Here is a 19,898-nt window from a genome sequence, read left to right as displayed (position 1 = left end):
CATTATAAATGCCGTTCTAAATTTGTATAGACACTAAGAAAAAATTTCAAAGTTAAGGGGCATATACCTTGACGTGATCCAAAGCAACCCTGGTAGCCTCCCAGCATTTTGTCCCTAAAACACTCCGCTAACATCCCATTCAGGAGGAATATGTTATAATTTGCGTGAAGTGTTTTCTTCGTCCGAGCCAATGCAGTATCATTACTGTGATGAAGCTTTCTATATTTTTTAGTAGCCTCTTGCACCTCATTGTCATAGTCACATTAATTCCACACTTTCTACACACAAAAAAAGTGTAAGAACAAATAATTTACTGGAGTTTACCCAAGTAGAATAATCACTAGTGAAAAGGTACTGTATGCACTAACCAATTCTTCGTGGAACTTCACAACTTCCTCTCGCTCTTTGAAAAGTATTGCCAATCCATATTGAAAAGGGTCATCCTGGGGCAGAGTCTGAGATGTCTGAGAAGGATTCAAAGGAGCAATTTTAGAAGTAAGGCTCATGCAGTCTGGAATAACTCCCAAGCTTCTGAAATCTTGATACACCGTAACACTTCCACCCACACGTCTGTTTACAACCACAGGTTGCTGAAGCATTGTATCTTGCAAAGCATTATTATAAGAAGGTAACTCAGAATGCACTTCAGTTGTTGCTGGCTGTGTTGGAAATTCAGCCTGTTGGGTAATGGATGCCATTGTCTAACTGTTTATTAGGCTGCGGAGCTAAGTTAATTACTACCCCAACTTGGTCCTGCTCTTTACTGATGGTTACGGGTTCATTTGAAGAAGGGTCATGATGGATGATTAACAGAACCTGGAACACCTCCCAAGTTTCTGGAATCTGAGACACATGTACCCCTTCCACCTAGAGATGTCTCAATTGACATGACAGGCAGTTGAAGAATCGCTTCCAGATCATCAGAAGGTAACTCAGCATGCACTTTGGTTGATGGTTGTTGTGTTGGACACTCAGCTTGTTGAGAAGTGATATGCCCAACCGAATAACGTTGTCTAACCGTGTATCAGGCTGTGAAGCTGCTGACACTGAAGCTGATTTATTTACTACCTCGACCTGCTCCTCATCTGGGGGTTCAGGACGTGGAGGCTTAGAGTGAATGCCATTGTCAAGCTGTATTTCAGGCTGCGAAGTGACCTTTAAGCTGAGTTATTTACTAGCTCAACCAGGTTCTTGAGAGGGGGTTCAGGGCAAAGGAGGCTCAGACTGGATGCCTTTGTCTAGCTGTATGTCAGGTTGTGAAGCTGACCCTGAAGCTGGGTTATATACTATCTCAAACTGGCCCTCAACTGCGAGATTCGGGACATGGAGGCACAGAGGGAGGTGTAAGAATCGTTTGACAGGTATGATTGCTTTCTCTGATCTCTACTTCCAACTCTTGCTGAACAGCAATTTTACTAGACTCACCCATACCAGGCATGTATACTAGAGATCTTATTAGCTTTTACAATAACGAGAAGCACCAGTTGGAACAGCCGGCAGAAATTGAGAGCAACCAGCTGGAGTTCCAGATTCTCCTGCAGACATACGAATTGCCTTTATTAACAATTGGAAACAGAACATTAAGACTTAAAACTATCCAACCAGTTGTTTCACTGCACTCGATACCATCAGCTCCAGAAACATTGGTATCATTTATAGTTTTACCTTCTTTATTCGCACCACGGACTTTCCTTTTATCTTCCACCACAGGTTTGTGAGCTCCTGCAGCAATGGTATCGGTGAGAACCTTCCTTCTCTTCTTAGTGACATCATCACTGTCAAAATTCTCCTTTTCTAATGAGTTTATGGACCCTCTGGGGTGACGATGCAGCAGGGAATTATCTCCACCTCGGGTTCTTCCTATTCAGTAATTTTGTCCAGAAGACATGACACAGATCTCCGCCAACTGACGGCATGTCCAGCTCACCAGGTAGAGGAATATGTCCCTCCAGTTTGATTAACTTTCAGAACAATCGAGGAACTGTTTGTACCAGGGCTTCCACCTTCCCGAGGCAGCTGACCAAATAATTCTTTCACCACATGTTCAGAAGAAAAACTAGAACCAGAGGACGGGGAGGAACCATGGAACTCACTCAATTCTTTGAATAAATAAGAAGCACCCCATCTAAGCAACTGATGAATTGTGGAATGGTTTAAATTCTGTGCATCAACAGTCACATCTTGCTTAGCATGAATTAGAACCATTTCTTCCAAGGACCAAGGTACATTACGAATATAACGGAACAGTTTTAACTGCTCATGCTGTGAGTCAATAGAGAACTTCTGCAGAACTTTCAAATCATTGTACGGGTTCAAATCGCTGTCAGACAGAATTACAATGTTGACTGATGATAGCTTAATGCTGGAGATGCAAGCACGGCAATCGAGTAAAAAACACAATTCTCCCCGTTGCCTCGTCATTAAACTTGTTCATGGCAGTTTGCTTCATTTTGACAAACTGCTTATACGGCACAATCAATCCACAATCAACACGTTCGTATGAATCTACACCCCTGTCTCTGATGCACTTGACTGCCACATAAAAGACATTAGAATGAGAACAAATAGTAATAATAAATCAGATAACATGATCAGTATGCTCTTGATACACAATGAGAACACAGCAAGAGACAGCTAATATTAATCATTTTCTATAAATCCTAGACCTGAAAAATGATTAGTACTTAAGCCTTGCATTTTTGTCTCTGAAAGGTCTTATCAAGTACCTGTAGCTGCGGGCCTTGTCAAAATGAAAAAAAAAAGTACCTGTAGCTTGCCACTTGCTTTTACAGTTTTATTCCAACATTCAAATACGCGGCTTCTGACAGACCATTCATAAGCATTTTCTGCAAAGATGGATTCACAAAAACATATCCCACATAAGAAACCATGTAGTCCTTATGATAACTGCCAAGAATATATTAAGGTAAAAGAAACAGAACTCAACTTATTGGTTAAGTGTCAGATATGAAACAGTTAATTTTCATCTAAATATACAATGAACCAACCACTTGCAGCTAGAGATGTAGGTCTCACCTTCCTGGTAGAAATAAAAACATCACGAAGAGCACCCACTGTCTCAGATTTTGAGCATGAGCGAAGTAATATTGAATTGGAAAGTAAGATGTCACAATACTGCTCAAGCTGCACATTGGAAATCCTAGCAGGAACCCAGTATTTGACAAGCTTGGAATCTGACGCAACAACACGTACATTCTTCTTCTTCAGTTTCTCAACGCTATCATTAGAAGCATTCTTATTACATAAATTGTTTTTTGCTGTATCCATACCTTCAGAATCTGCCAATTCCACTTCTATGGCAGCCAAATTGGATTCTACTGCTCCAGGAACAAAAAGAGCACCTGACTCTATATTCTTCTTATCACAACTACAAGAATACCAATCACTAGGTGGCACATCCTTTAGGGGCAGATCTACACATTTGAGATGACAGTTTCCTTTTTTGCAATCCTTGCAATTGAATCCCCTGCAATTTAGCATGAAAAAAACAACTCAAGACGTGCGGGACTTAAATTACCATAACATCTAACAAGAACCAGTGGACATGGTTCACCATCTAGGCTACTACAATGGACCATCATTTATTCAGGAAATGCTTGAACAATCTCAGATGAATTCGTTGGGGTAAACATGCCAAAATCATGCTTATAACCAGGTTGAAAAACACAGCAGTGAATACCTCAACTCTATCAATATGAAATCAACTATTTAACAACATACGCCTAAAACGGACAGTAGGAAAGAAAACAAAATCAATGTAATTGATGCAAAATCTAGTTTTGAAATACATCTCAAAGCCACTGAAGTTCAGACTTGCGAGCTATTCGTAAATCATTTCGTAAGCAAACTTAGAGTTTAGAGCAATTCGGTAATCAAATTTCGGGTTTTCCTTGCTTGCTTTTGCGAGTTTTACCTTTCACTTGCTAATAACAAATGTCTGACTTCACAATTTGGTATTCAGTGCCACAAAAATAAAGCAACATTCACTCACTCATAAGAGCTTTCCAGTACTTCTACCAAGCTTGCAGATGACACAAACATTATCAGCACTAGCCATTTCCTCGGCATCCATCGGCTGTACATTCTTGCAACATTCTTTACTGACTCCTGCCCCACAAACCTTGGCATTAAGCTTCTCTCCATCCTATTGCAAAGTAAATAAGACCCAACAATACAATTAAAATTATCTCTTACAGGACTAGTGCACAAAATCAACTAAAGCTAGTCCCGAAAACGGGCAACCAACATGCCGCTATGTTGAAGAGTACATATCTACCTTTTCTGGTTATTTCTCCCTAGAGTCATCCATTTCCAAGGTTTTCCTTCCATCTCCAACTTTCCCAAGCCGCTCAACACCCTTAAGCTGACCACCATTATGCTCAATTTCCTTGGACCTACACCTACTAACCCCTTCTCCATCCGGGTTCCCCATATAAACAAAATTATAATTTCCCTGATAAACTTGAACAACGAAAAAAATGAAAAATCAAGATACACAGAATAGCACTTATCATAATTTCTCATCCTTTTCCTTCATTGATTCTTGAGTAAAATTGCTGTGTACTCCGCGGCACTCAATTTCTTAGCCGCCTTCATACCATCATTATTCTCCTGCACCTCTTCATTTTTGCTGTCTAAAGAACTAGAACCCTTCTCAGAAGCGGGGGAACCGGACTTTCTCAACGGGTTAGGCATACCTTTGATTTTGTTTTCCCGATGAAGACCCAATCTCCGGCTTCTTAGTAAATTAAAGTAAAGTCTCTATCTGTCTTCGATAGAAGACGAACCCCGTCCGGCCGTCCCAAGTATCACTTTTGGAGGCGGTGGTGGTGGGGAAAGCTGCAGATTTGCTCGGCTTTGTGTGATAAAAGCAGTTTCCTCATAGTACGGTACACGGCGGGAAGTTGATCGACGAGGAACATGAAAAGGCGCGGGAATGAATCAAAGATATGACCTATTGGTCTCTATAAAAATTACTGCTTCTTAAACTCCGTGATTTGACTATACATCTTTTTTATTTTTTATTTTGACTTGATGGGAAAATGACCAGCAGGAACATCAAAAAGTGACCGGGAAGACTGTACCAGTAGAGTCGTACCTTTCATAGCCCGGTGTTCGTGAAATGACATCGTTAGAACCTATGGAGAAGAAGAATCGGTCATTCAAGTTAATCATCCATCTTATGAAGTTTTGTGTCCTTTTATTATTGAGGAGGATATGCCTTGGGCATACTGGGAAGTGAGCTTTTCCTTTTAACTTGTCAGAGAATTATATTCCTCTGCCAGAATGAGAGGAAGAATCGGTACGATCTGCTAACTCGGAAATTTTGGAGTAATCGCTGAGTCAATAACGTCTGAATCGGTGCTTCAGAATAGGTCTGGTCTTTTGCAGGACATTTCTAATCCGGCTCAGCAAATTCGTTTAAGTCTATCTCTCCGGTGAGAAGAAAGACTTTCATTTGCATCCTTTGAAAATGCTAGGGAGTCTTTTGAATCCCCAATTTTAGTCTCTTCTTTATTTGCCCAAATCTCAGTAGCGGCTAATTCCCCAATTCCATTAATCATATTTGCATTGCATCCAATTTCCAAACTTCATTAACTCGGCCCAAATCATCTTTTAAAATATCAATTTCAGACTTTTTATCTTCTTCATCATCACATAATTTTTGCTCCATTCCTTTTGAAAATGGAAAGTTTTTGAATATCGATCAATATGGGTCCAATTCCTCAATCAAAAAGCTCAGTCAAGTGCCTACCTTCCAATCCTATTCCCATGCTTAACCCCTTTGAAGCAACAGGAGGAGACACATGTACCTCTCATAAAATTCAAATATTTAATTTAATTGTTTTTATCTGTTTGAACCAATTTCAATCTCTCATAATTATATGCACATCTTAACACTCCTAATCTCTCATATTTTATTGCTAGCATTTTTATTAAAATAAAATAGGTAAGTAATTAAGGGTAGTCAAGTAAAATAGTATGGTCTCCTTAATATTTTGAGAAAGTCAAAGCAGACTGTCTTTGTGAAACAGATGGAATACTATATTGCATTTTAGATTTTCTGCTAAAATATAACCTTAGGTCTAGTGAATACATCCATATGTTCATACATATTATCTTAGTTTTTTTTTTACAGAGCCTTTTATCAATTTTTGTTCTTTAATTATATCTGTTTGATTGCTTCTTTGAAACATATGAAGATATTAGCTTGGAATGTTCAGGGTTGCAGAAACCCTTTAACCCATAACCATTTAAAAAACCTAGTTAACCAGAAAAAACCTGAAATCCTATTTCTTTCAGAAACCAAGAACCAAAGACAATTTGTTACATCATTAGTATTACCCTTTCCTAATAATTACCATATAGTAGACCCCATAGATACATCAGTAAGTCTTATTATAGCTTGGATCGATGGTTTTTACTTTGAAATAGTTCGATGGAATATCAACATGATTAATATTATTGCTAACTCTGCTTTTGACACCAAACAATGTGCTCGAACCTGCTTTTATGGCAGTTCTTATCCCTCTAATATAGAAACATAGCTTTGAATTTCTTAGAAGAAATAAGTGTACAAATAATTAGGAGAAATATGCCATGGATAGTTCTTGGAAGGAGAGTCATTTTGATTTTCCATAGTGAGTTTTGACTCCATTTTGATGTTTTTACCTGCACACCATAAGAGTTCCCGTTAGTAGATAAATATAATATCAAAAGATCCGCCACTGGATCAATATTAGATGGCTCTTTTCCTTTTGTATTGTACGCTCCTTTGGAGTTTTAGTCTTTTTTGTGACACGCCTTATTTTATTTTTTTAAGGAAAAAAAAAATTATATTAATTTAATTCACAGGCAGTTGGATTAATGTCTTCTCCATGAGCCAAATGAGCTCAGCATTACTTCAATGATTGTAGTGATTATAATCAACCACATCCTCCAGTAGTTGAAGAACAACAATTTTAAAGCCCTAATCTATCGGAGAAATTAACGAGAATGACTTATATGTGATATGTTTTGAGAAACCCACTTAGGGTTTTGTTTATTTTGTGTTCGATTTAGGTTAGAAGATTTAAATTTCAATTGCAAATTAGTATTGGAGATGAAAATTGAAGTTCAAAATTAGGGTTCATCTGTGTTACGGTTGGTTGTAGTTCAATTACCAACCGTAATTTTATTTTTTGAAGTGGTTACAGTTTGTAAGTGATGAACTACGAACCGTAAACGAGAAAATCTAAGAAAGAATGTCCAATTACTATTTTTGTTTGCAACGGTAACTTCACTTACGGTTGGTGTCGAAACCACCATTATGAACCATAAATTTTCTTGCATGTCTCACAGTAATTCTACGGCTCATACCTATTAACCATAATTTCGTTATGTTTTGTAGTTTTACCACCATTACCAACCGTAGAATTTCCATGAACTTTGTTCTCAAAAAGCATTTTATGGTTCAAAATTCTAGTTGATATACCAATCGTAAAATAGTTATCGTTGGTTGATGAGTGCCAAATATTGTATATATTTTATCCCTTTTTGTTGGCATTTATTCATCTTTTGTGCATTAATTCTACATTTTATCCCATATTCTGTATTTTCATTTTTTTCAAGAATAAATATTTTTCTTACTTAATTTTGCATTTTTAGGTAATAAATAAAGTCTGGATGACTTGCGGAGCGGAAAAGAGCTGAAGAGTGGTGAAAAGCCGGAAGAAATTACGCAAGGAAGCCGCAAAGAATGGTGCGCACAAGTCCAAAAAGCTAGGAATGGGCTCAAGAAGGAAGAATTGTTCTTAAAGAAGATATGGGCTTGGCATACCCAAGGTCCAAAACCCTTACCCAAACCCATTTTCTATATCCATACCCGCCTCCATTCTCAGCCGTTAGATTGGATCCATCTCAACATCCAATGGTCGCTTCTTTATCGTGCATCAAAATCTGAAGTCTCTACCAAACACCATAGTGCCTAAATTCCAAGCCTTCAGGTTAGATCACATTTAGATCCTACGGTCGCTTATTTTCCTTCTCATCAAATCCCGATACTTCCGCTTAACACTACAACACCTAACCCCATCTAGAGCCGTTAACTTCGTTGTATCAAAAAATCTGACGGTCGCTACCAGCCTCTTCAGGAGGAACCATCCGATCCACCTACCAGCTTCACATCCCACGTCCCATCTCACGAAACATCACCTCTTGATGGACCCGCCTCACACCAGAACATCCCATACCCTAAAACTATCGAAACAACCTCATTCTTCCTCTTCCCTTCTCTTTCTTTTCCTTCTCCTTCACCCGACATTTGCAGAGCCACCTCTCTGCCACCACCTTCCCCGACCATTTCCAGCCACCACCTCACCTCTGCAACTCCTGCCCCTGCCATGCCGCCAACATCATCAGTACCTCCCCAGTCCGTTCCTTTATCTCTCTAGCCATCTATTTTAGTGACTTCTCACCATTCTAAACCCTAGGTTGGAAATCACTAAAATAGATGAGGCTCTAGACATCAATCGAACACAGGAGAGGGAGCAGGAAGATCAGAGGAGGAATGGGTCGAAGATAAGAGAGTCAATTCCTCGATTTTGGGTAATGAAAGTTAAACCCTAATTTTTGGGATTTGGGGGAAACCCTAATTTTAATGTTTGGGTATAAATTGAGGGTTGGGTATCACTGTTAAAACTTGTTCTTGGACTAGCCAAGTAACCAATTAGGGTTAAATTTCAGTTTTGATATTTGAATTTTAATTCAATTTAATTTCAGCTTCAATTTAGGTTTGGTTTAATTTTCATGTGTGATGTTTAAATTCCTGTTTTTATGGTTTAATTTCATGTTAGGGTTAGTTTAATTTCATGTCAGGGTCAATTTAATTTCACTGTTTAACTTTAGTTTCAATTTTCTGTTCATGCCTAGTGCTCTGCTGATTTCACTGTTATGTTTAATTCACTGTTAGTTTGATGGAATGCTAGGCTAGATACCTTTGAAGCACTGAATTGATTGAGTAGTGGAAGAAATCAGTGCTCATAGCAAGCTGATTATCTTGCCATTCCATTTTTGTATGCTTAGGTTGCACTGATTTGATTGAGCATTGGGAGAAACTAGTGCTCACTAGTGACAATGAGCAAGCTAGTTCTCTTCCCACTCTAGAAGAATGCCTTAGCTTTGCTCTGTTAGCTTCTCCACATCCCTGCCCTTGGCCTTAGGCCTTGGTTTGTTTTGTCATCTTTCTTTGCTGTCTAGTATTTGCTTTGTTTAGTTCTTGCGTTGTTCTCTGCTTGTTTTCTTTATTGTCTTCACTGTTTTGTTCACTGCCATCTTTTCTTTCTCACTTGCCTTGCACTGCTGCATTGCTTTTCTTCCTTGCTTGTGCTGCTGTCTTCTTGGCCTTGTGCTGCTGTGCACTGCTTGTGCAGCTGCTGCTGCAACCCATCTGCCCTGCAACTCTCCTGTTGCCTTTTCCTTCCACTGCTGCTGCTGCTGCATTGATCCCAAAAGCCTCAGAAGCCCATAAGTCCAAAACCTGGGTTTTTAACCATTGGCCCTTTACAAACCAAAGCCCAGGTCTAATCAAAAGACCACAGTCCACTGTTAGCTCAATCCCATTGAGCCCAAAAGCCCAAAACAAGGTTTAAGACCTAAAGCCCATAGTCCACATTTCTGAGCCCAAGCTCAGTTCAATCCATTTCAAAATCATTCAAAGGCCCAAAACAGTACTCATCATTACAAACAAACTCAAAGGCCCAAAGCACAATCATAACCCATTGGTTACCAAAATCCATTGGTACCCAAAGCCCAACAATAGCAAATTTAGAACCCAAAATAGCTAGAAAACTACAAATCACACCCAGTCTCTGTGGATCGACCCGTACTTGCACGAGCTACAACTGACGACCGTGCACTTGCGGTATTACTGTAGGCCTGCGTTTCTTCGCTTCATTTTTATACATATCTCCGGGCCCACCAAGTTTTTGGCCGGGGATAATTTTTAGGACCTTTTAGAAGCCTACCAAGTTTTTGGCGCCGCTGCCGGGGATTGGTGCTGTGTTTTTCTTGTTGTTTTGTTAGTTATTTTTGCATTTCACTGCATAGCATTTGCATCTGCATCTGCTTCACTTCATTTGCTGTTGGACCTGCTGTTCTGAACCTGTTTTTCCTCTGCTGGGACGCCACCAAGGAAAAGAACCAAAGCCCAACTGGGTTTTTGCAACAATATCAGAGCAGTTGGGCTGTGCTAAAAAGGTAAGCCTAAACCCATTCCATTGAGAGAACCCAACCTGTGGGCTTCCAAATTTCTTTAATTGTGGGCTTGTAATAATTAACCCAATTTTTTGGGTTTTTTATTTTTTTATTTTGGGTTTGTAATTAATTATTTTTGGGCTTGTTGTTTAATTTGTGGGCTTGTAATTATTTTGTGTGGGCTTGTTTAAATTCTTCCATTGGACTTGTATTTTGTATTCTGGGTTTAAACCCAGCTGAGCTTTGATGAGTGCCAAATATTGTATATATTTATCCCTTTTTGTTGGCATTTTAACTCATCTTTTATGCATTAATTCTACATTTTATCCCATATTCTGTATTTTCATTGTTTTCAAGAATAAATATTTTTATTAATTAATTTTGCATTTTTAGGTAATAAATAAAGTTCGGATGAGTCGCGGAGCGAAAAGAGCAGAAAAGTAGTGAAAAGCCGGGAGAAATTACGCAAGGAAGCCGCGAAGAATGGTGCGCACAACCTCATTTTCTACACACAAAAGCGCCTCCGTCCTCAGCCATCAGATCATTTCTCAGAAGCATCCGACGGTCGCTCCTTGCTGATCATCAAAATCTGATGTCTCTGCCAAGCACCACAGCGCTGAAATTCCAAGCCTTCAGATTAGATGGTAGTTGAATCCAACGGTCGCTCCCTTGCTGTTCATCAACGTCTGATATCCCCGCCTAACACTACAGTACCTAACTCCATCAAGTACCGTTCATTTTGTTGTATCATATAATCCAACGGTCGCTCATCGCTTGCCTCCGCATCACCGTCCGATCTACCAATCATCATCGCATCCCACGGTCGAGATTCGCCAAACATCAAACTCGATGATCCCACTACACACCTTAGTGACCGAACACTATACCCCAAACCTAACATCACCTAATCTCATTCTATCGACCCATCTCCACCATCACCACCCACCCTGTGCAGAACCACCACCATCTCCCTGTTCCCGCTCAACCACCACCACAACCACCTCTACCAACTCTCAAATCACTCAACCACTATAACCCATCTCCACTACCATCATTACCACCTATCTAGCCACCTAATTTCCCATTTTGATACACGTTTTTCTTCCAAAACCCTAACGTGTGAAAATTGGTAAATTAGGTTGATTTAGATGGACAATTGGACGTAGCTAGAGCATCAGGAGAGGAATTGGAGGCATGGGTCGACATCTACCAGTGTCATCAGTGATTAGGTAAACTTTAATAGAAATTTTTATATGAACCCTAATTCCATAAATTGGGGATTTTTGGGGGAAATTGATGGTACTTCTAATTAGAAGCATGGGTCACGTATTAGGGGTGTTATCAGTGTGTTAGGTGAGTGAATTTTGGATTTTTGGGTAAAACCTAATTTCACAGATGTTGTGGGATTTTTGGGATATTTCTTATATGTATAAATAGATGTTGTGGGATGTTTGTAAGGCATGTTTGGGTTAGCCAACATCCAGGACTCTCATGTCCTGTTAAATTGTTAATTTTCATGTTTCAGTTAAATATGCTTGTGTTTGCTTTGTTCTGTTAATTGCTTGTCTTATGCTTATGTTCATGTTATAATTGTTATTTGTCTCCTGTTAATGTGTTAGATGTTTATGTGTATTCACATGTTAATTTCAGTTCATTTGTTAATTTCTGCTCAGTTTCATTTTGTTTATGTTCATGTTAGACTTTTTATTCACTGTTAAATGTTCACTGTCAGTTAAATGTTCCTGTTGTGTTTAATGTATTGTTACATTTGAAGGAATGCTAGGCTAGGTATCTGTGAAGCAATGTGCTGATTGTGCAATGGCAAGAAATCAGTGCTCATAGCAAGCTGATGTTCTTGCCATTCTCCTTGTATGCTTAGGTTGTAGTGTTGATTGTGCATTGGGGGAAATTAGTGCTCACTAGTGACAATGAGCAAGCTAATTTTCCTCCCATTCTTTTAGTTTGCCTGTATCCTGCCTTAGCTTTGCTTCATTTCAGTTTCTTATTCATCCCTGCCCTTGGCTTAGGCCTTGGTTCATCTTGCACTGTTTTATGCTTGTAGTTGCTTTGTTCTTTGTTTCTGTCACTGTTTTACTTCCATGTTTATTTGCTGATTTACTTCTAGTGCTGCAACTCTGTTGCATTTCTTTTCCCACTGCCTCTGCACTTGTGCTGCTGCCTTCCCTGCTGCTGCTGTGCAGCACTTGTGCTGCTGCCTTCCCTGCTGTTGCTGCTGCCAAGCTACTACCTGGTGCTGCCACTCCACTTCTCCTGCCAAGCCAAGTCCAGTTCTTGCTACTCCTGCAGCCAAGCAAAGGCCTAGTTCAACAACTGAGTCCAAAGACCAAAGGCCCAGTCCTCAGTAACCAAAGCCCAATTTCATTGAGGCCAAAGCCTAGTGTATTGATAGGTTAGAGCTAAAGCCCAATTCAATTAATTGTGGGCTTAACCCAAAAACCTGAACTCATTGTAAGGCCAAAGCCCAATTTGCACTTCAAAGACCAAACTGAGCCCAAGCTCAGTTCCTTTTATTGAGAACAAACCCATTAGCACTCAAAGCCCAATTGAAGCCAAAAAGGCTTCATAGCCCAATAGCAACTTAGAACCCAATTAGCTAGAACACTCCAAAACACACCCGATCTCTGTGGATCTACCCGTACTTGCACGAGCTACAACCGACGACCGTGCACTTGCGGTATTACTGTAGGCCCCCGTTTATTTGCGCATAATTTTATACACCTTTTAGAGGCCTACCAAGTTTTTGGCGCCGTTGCCGGGGATTGGTGTTGTGTTTTATCTGTGTTTTTCTTTAGCTATTTTGCATTTCACTGCATAGCATTTGCATCTGCATCTGCTTCATTTCATTTGCTGTTGGACCTGCTAATCTGAACCTGTTTTTCCTCTGCTGGGACGCCACCAAGGAAAAGAACCAAAACCCAACTGGGTTTTTGCAACAATATCAGAGCAGCTGGGCTGTGCTACAAAGGTAAGCCTAAACCCATTCCATTGAGAGAACCCAACCTGTGGGCTTCCAAATTTATTTAATTGTGGGCTTGTAATAATTAACCCAATTTTTTGGGCTTTTTATTTTTCTATTTTGGGTCTGTAATAATTTATTTGTGGGCTTGTATTTATTTTTTGTGGGCTTGTTTAAATTCTTTCATTGGACTTGTATTTTGAACTCTGGGTTTAAACCCAGCTGAGCTTGTAAGCATCAATTGGACTTGTATTCCACTCGAAAGTGGACCTCGAAACCAAAGTTTTAAAACAAACGTCGGGCCTTAACCAACTGGGTCAAATTAAAACTTTCAAAATTAAAACTTAGTGTTTCGTAGGCCGCAGCCTTCCTTCATTTCATTAGAGGACAAACAGTGGGCTTGCTCCCAATTTTAAAAACCAAATTTTATTTTCTTTGTTAAAAAAAAAAAAAAAAAAAAAAAAAAAAATATTTCTTTTGCTCCCAATTTTTAAAAACCAAATTTTCTTGTAGATAATGTGTTAGTTAAATTTCCTTTTATTTTGTGCTCATCCATTGTGACTCCGAATATGTTGGAGTTTTGCCTTGAATAACGGAGTTTTAATTCTGCTTTCGCCGAAATCGGGTATTCTCTCTCCTTTTACTCTACTCAGCATGTCCCTTTCCATATGTTGCATTTTAATTCTTTCCATATTTTGAAACATTGAGGACAATGTTTAGTTTAGGTTTGGGGGTATAGAGTAGATGCCACGATAATATGCTATAATTGAAAACGAACTCCTTCTTCTTTTTGAAAAAATTGAAAAATTCAAAAAAAAAAAAAAAAAAAAAATTGAAAAATTGAAAAATTCAAAAAAATTAAAAAAATGAAAAAATCATAAAAAATGGAGCTCAGTTACCTTGAAATGTTGACTCTTGTGCAAATATGTATTTTTATTAGGAGTCTTAGTCTAGATATTTAGGCACCCTGATTCTAGCACAATTCACATAGTGATAAGAAATTTGCACGCGCACGATCTACCAATACATGTATGGCCTCGATCTTCAAGGTGTTTGATAGGAAGTTACGATTGCCAATCACTTTAGAATACTGAACGAAACTTGACTAGCTTGTTCTTTGGTTGGTTGGGATAGAAGGTGGAGGTTACATTAAGAAAGACAACCATCGAATTTAACTGGGTGCATCAAAAAGGGCTACCTCTTGCAAAGTGTCATGTTTTTTATTTCCTTTTGTATATTTATCAAAAGTGTTTCCTTATCAAGTGTTTGTAAAAAAAAAAAAAAAAAAAAAAAAAAAAAAAAAAAAAAAAAAAAGATGTATATCTTCAGAAAAAGAAAAAAAAAAAAAATCAGAAAAATACAAAAAAAAAAAATCAAGTATTGTTCAATTCCATCATCTCTTGTTCCAAAAATAAAAAGAGAATCGTCAATGTTAAATAAGAGTCATGTAAATAGTTATCTTTTGTGTTTTTGTGTTGTAAGCAAGGAGGGTGTATGCCATTGATGTACAACGCGAGAAATTGTGAAACACCTCCAACTCATTCACAATTCTCGTAAAGTCCGGACAGCTAGCTAGATTTCGACCTCAGTTCTTAGCCTGAGAAACTATCTCTTGGGTGATTAGTAGTCATGACTTCAGATCTTTCTTTACACATGTGTAGATACACTTTACACTCTTATCACATGTCTTTTTGTTATCAGTGCTAGGATTGTGCCTTCGATAGCTAGATTGACATCTCCATTTTGCTGTGAGCTTAAACTGTTTTGCACATGTCACGTTTGATGGAATCTGAGCTTATTTTTGTCCTTAGGTTTTGTAGGCACACCTCTGGTAAACCTTCACGAGACTTCAACTCGTCCACTAGGGACACTTAGTGGTTTAAAAGGCTTAGTGCATACGCTAAATGCATTCGAGAGACCAGCGACAGTGGTATAGTTAGGATTTCCTTAGTTTTGTTTTACTTGAGGACAAGTAAAATTCAGGTTTGGGGGTATTTGATGAGTGCCAAATATTGTATATATTTATCCCTTTTTGTTGGCATTTTAACTCATCTTTTATGCATTAATTCTACATTTTATCCCATATTCTGTATTTTCATTGTTTTCAAGAATAAATATTTTTATTAATTAATTTTCATTTTTAGGTAATAAATAAAGTTCGGGAGTCGCGGAGCGAAAAGAGCAAAAGTAGTGAAAAGCCGGGAGAAATTACGCAAGGAAGCCGCGAAGAATGGTGCGCACAACCTCATTTTCTACACACAAAAGCGCCTCCGTCCTCAGCCATCAGATCATTTCTCAGAAGCATCCGACGGTCGCTCCTTGCTGATCATCAAAATCTGATGTCTCTGCCAAGCACCACAGCGCTGAAATTCCAAGCCTTCAGATTAGATGGTAGTTGAATCCAACGGTCGCTCCCTTGCTGTTCATCAACGTCTGATATCCCCGCCTAACACTACAGTACCTAACTCCATCAAGTACCGTTCATTTTGTTGTATCATATAATCCAACGGTCGCTCATCGCTTGCCTCCGCATCACCGTCCGATCTACCAATCATCATTGCATCCCACGGACGAGATTCGCCAAACATCAAACTCGATGATCCCACTACACACCTTAGTGACCGAACACTATACCCCAAACCAAACATCACCTAATCTCATTCTATCGACCCATCTCCACCATCACCACCCACCCTGTGCAGAACCACCACCATCTCCCTGTTCCCGCTCAACCACCACCACAACCACCTCTACCAACTCTCAAATCACTCAACCACTATAACCCATCTCCACTACCATCATTACCACCTATCTAGCCACCTAATTTCCCATTTTGATACACGTTTTTCTTCCAAAACCCTAACGTGTGAAAATTGGTAAATTAGGTTGATTTAGATGGACAATTGGACGTAGCTAGAGCATCAGGAGAGGAATTGGAGGCATGGGTCGACATCTACCAGTGTCATCAGTGATTAGGTAAACTTTAATAGAAATTTTTATATGAACCCTAATTCCATAAATTGGGGATTTTTGGGGGAAATTGATGGTACTTCTAATTAGAAGCATGGGTCACGTATTAGGGGTGTTATCAGTGTGTTAGGTGAGTGAATTTTGGATTTTTGGGTAAAACCTAATTTCACAGATGTTGTGGGATTTTTGGGATATTTCTATATGTATAAATAGATGTTGTGGGATGTTTGTAAGGCATGTTTGGGTTAGCCAACATCCAGGACTCTCATGTCCTGTTAAATTGTTAATTTTCATGTTTCAGTTAAATATGCTTGTGTTTGCTTTGTTCTGTTAATTGCTTGTCTTATGCTTATGTTCATGTTATAATTGTTATTTGTCTCCTGTTAATGTGTTAGATGTTATGTGTATTCACATGTTAATTTCAGTTCATTTGTTAATTTGCTCAGTTTCATTTTGTTTATGTTCATGTTAGACTTTTATTCACTGTTAAATGTTCACTGTCAGTTAAATGTTCCTGTTGTGTTTAATGTATTGTTACATTTGAAGGAATGCTAGGCTAGGTATCTGTGAAGCAATGTGCTGATTGTGCAATGGCAAGAAATCAGTGCTCATAGCAAGCTGATGTTCTTGCCATTCTCCTTGTATGCTTAGGTTGTAGTGTTGATTGTGCATTGGGGGAAATTAGTGCTCACTAGTGACAATGAGCAAGCTAATTTTCCTCCCATTCTTTTAGTTTGCCTGTATCCTGCCTTAGCTTTGCTTCATTTCAGTTTCTTATTCATCCCTGCCCTTGGCTTAGGCCTTGGTTCATCTTGCACTGTTTTATGCTTGTAGTTGCTTTGTTCTTTGTTTCTGTCACTGTTTTACTTCCATGTTTATTTGCTGATTTACTTCTAGTGCTGCAACTCTGTTGCATTTCTTTTCCCACTGCCTCTGCACTTGTGCTGCTGCCTTCCCTGCTGCTGCTGTGCAGCACTTGTGCTGCTGCCTTCCCTGCTGTTGCTGCTGCCAAGCTACTACCTGGTGCTGCCACTCCACTTCTCCTGCCAAGCCAAGTCCAGTTCTTGCTACTCCTGCAGCCAAGCAAAGGCCTAGTTCAACAACTGAGTCCAAAGCCCAAAGGCCCAGTCCTCAGTAACCAAAGCCCAATTTCATTGAGGCCAAAGCCTAGTGTATTGATAGGTTAGAGCTAAAGCCCAATTCAATTAATTGTGGGCTTAACCCAAAAACCTGAACTCATTGTAAGGCCAAAGCCCAATTTGCACTTCAAAGACCAAACTGAGCCCAAGCTCAGTTCCTTTTATTGAGAACAAACCCATTAGCACTCAAAGCCCAATTGAAGCCAAAAAGGCTTCATAGCCCAATAGCAACTTAGAACCCAATTAGCTAGAACACTCCAAAACACACCCGATCTCTGTGGATCGACCCGTACTTGCACGAGCTACAACCGACGACCGTGCACTTGCGGTATTACTGTAGGCCCCCGTTTATTTGCGCATAATTTTATACACCTTTTAGAGGCCTACCAAGCTTGTGACCGATCACGCTAGTTGAACTCGTTAGTGGGCCGAGTACCCAAATTCTAGGTCGAGATTTTGGACTCAGTTCCACCAAAAGTTTTCAACCAAGCGGAGCCAAAGCAAATACAAAACAAACAGTGGGCTTGCGCCCATTCAAAAACCAAATTTTATCTTTCAAAAAAAAAAAAAAAAAAAAAAAATTCTTTTTCTCCCATTCAAAAAAAAAAAAACCAAAATTTTCTTTTGCTCCCAATTTTAAACCAAATTTCTTTTATATCCCACCAAAACCAAATTTTTCCCAAAAATCCAAACCCTTTAAAAACCAAATTTTTGAAAACCCATTAAAACCAAATAGTGGGCTTTGTGTCATTTCAAAATGGGCCAACCTCATGCTCTCCATGAATACATGTATCCGTCAATAAAAATTCCATTATCATGTATTGTATTACCTCAAACCAATAACCCTTTTAAAATAAATGCAAGCATGATACAAATACTTCCTATATTTCGAGGGTTCGATTCTGAGAACCCCTATACTCATGTAAGAGAGTTTGAACAAATTTGTCGGACTATGCAACCTGATCATATGTCCGAAGACTCTCTGAAATTGCGTTTGTTTACATTTTCTTTAAAGGAAAGGGCCAAAACATGGTTTTACGGTTTGAGACCACAATCAATCACCACTTGGGAACAACTCACTAATCAATTTTTCCAAAAATTCTTTCCACATCATAGGACCATCGCTATTCGTCAAAGTATCAATTGTTTTGTCCAATTGGATGAGGAAACTGTTTTTCACTATTTTGAACGTTTTAATGATTTGTTGAGTGAATGTCCGCACCATGGAATTGAGAAGTGGAGACTTGTCGTCATCCTCTATGAGGGACTAGACTTTAAATCTCGAACCATGGTTGAGTCTATGTGTAATGGTGAGTTTATTGATAAATCTGTGGATGATGCATGGAATTTTTTAGCCGAGATTGCAGAGAAAACCCATCAATGGGAATCCGTTAGGGAAACAGGAACAACACCACATGATATGAGTCACCCCCATGAATTAGAGTTTTATTCTTGTAATAGCTCCGACCTTAGGATTGAAAATTATCCTAGATTGCAAAATCCCTATCATGATGATGATGATGATTATGATGTTATGTTAGAAGAAAATGTCTATACTGAAAATGTTATGGAACCTTTGGGTTCAAATACATTAGGCTTCTCTACCCCGACCTTAATGCATGATATTTCTTCTAGTATTCCATGTGATGTTTCCCCTGATGTGCCGATACACGAGAATAAATCTGTTGATGATGTTGATAATTCTGATTGTGATCTTGCCAATTTGATTGATGATTGTGAGCATGATGTGACATGTGTAGATGAGTTAGAAGATTTTGATTTGATTGATAATGATATGCCTATTCTTCTACCTAAGTCACAATCTGGTGGCCTTCCACCCAACCTAGATTTGGTTTGTACCAATATTGTAAAACCAATTTTTCTGAAAATTCCTAATCTAGGATTGGAACTGTGTGCTTCCCAAGTCCTCTTGGACTATTTTGCTTCAAAATATAACACTTTTAAAGAGCCACAGTTGGAATGCATTTCTTTGCCCATCCCGAAAACAGTCCATTATGAGTTAGACCTTTTAAATCCTGAACCCCTAAAATTGTTAGATTTTGTGCTTAAAAGTAAACCTGTTGAACAATTTAGGTTTAGGGGTGATTCATTCGGTTATTCACTCTCACTCCCATTTAAGTCCAATTTTAGTGTTTTGAAACTTTCTATGTCTCTACACTTTTTCTTTTGGGTTGATCCTCAACTCTTTAGACTTTTGGTATATGGTGAATTTTTTTGTATATAATCCAGTAGATAAAATTTCTTAAAAACCCTTTTGTTCCTTTTGTATATATTTTGCTAATCCAATATGATCTCGGCTGAAATATGTTGGATTTTTGCCTTGAATAACGGAGTTTTAATTCTGCTTTCGCCGTACAATCGGGTATTCTCTCTCCTTTTACTCTACTCAGCATGTCCCTTTCCATATGTTGCATTTTAATTCTTTCATATTTTGAAACATTGAGGACAATGTTTAGTTTAGGTTTGGGGGTATAGAGTAGATACCACGATAATATGCCATAATTGAAAACGAACTCCTTCTTCTTTTTGAAAAAATT

This window comes from Papaver somniferum, chromosome 2 (genome assembly GCF_003573695.1).
Source record: "Papaver somniferum cultivar HN1 chromosome 2, ASM357369v1, whole genome shotgun sequence".
Classification (NCBI taxonomy): domain Eukaryota; kingdom Viridiplantae; phylum Streptophyta; class Magnoliopsida; order Ranunculales; family Papaveraceae; genus Papaver; species Papaver somniferum.
The sequence above is the reverse complement of the archived record's forward strand: the minus strand, read 5'-3'. Positions refer to the sequence as shown.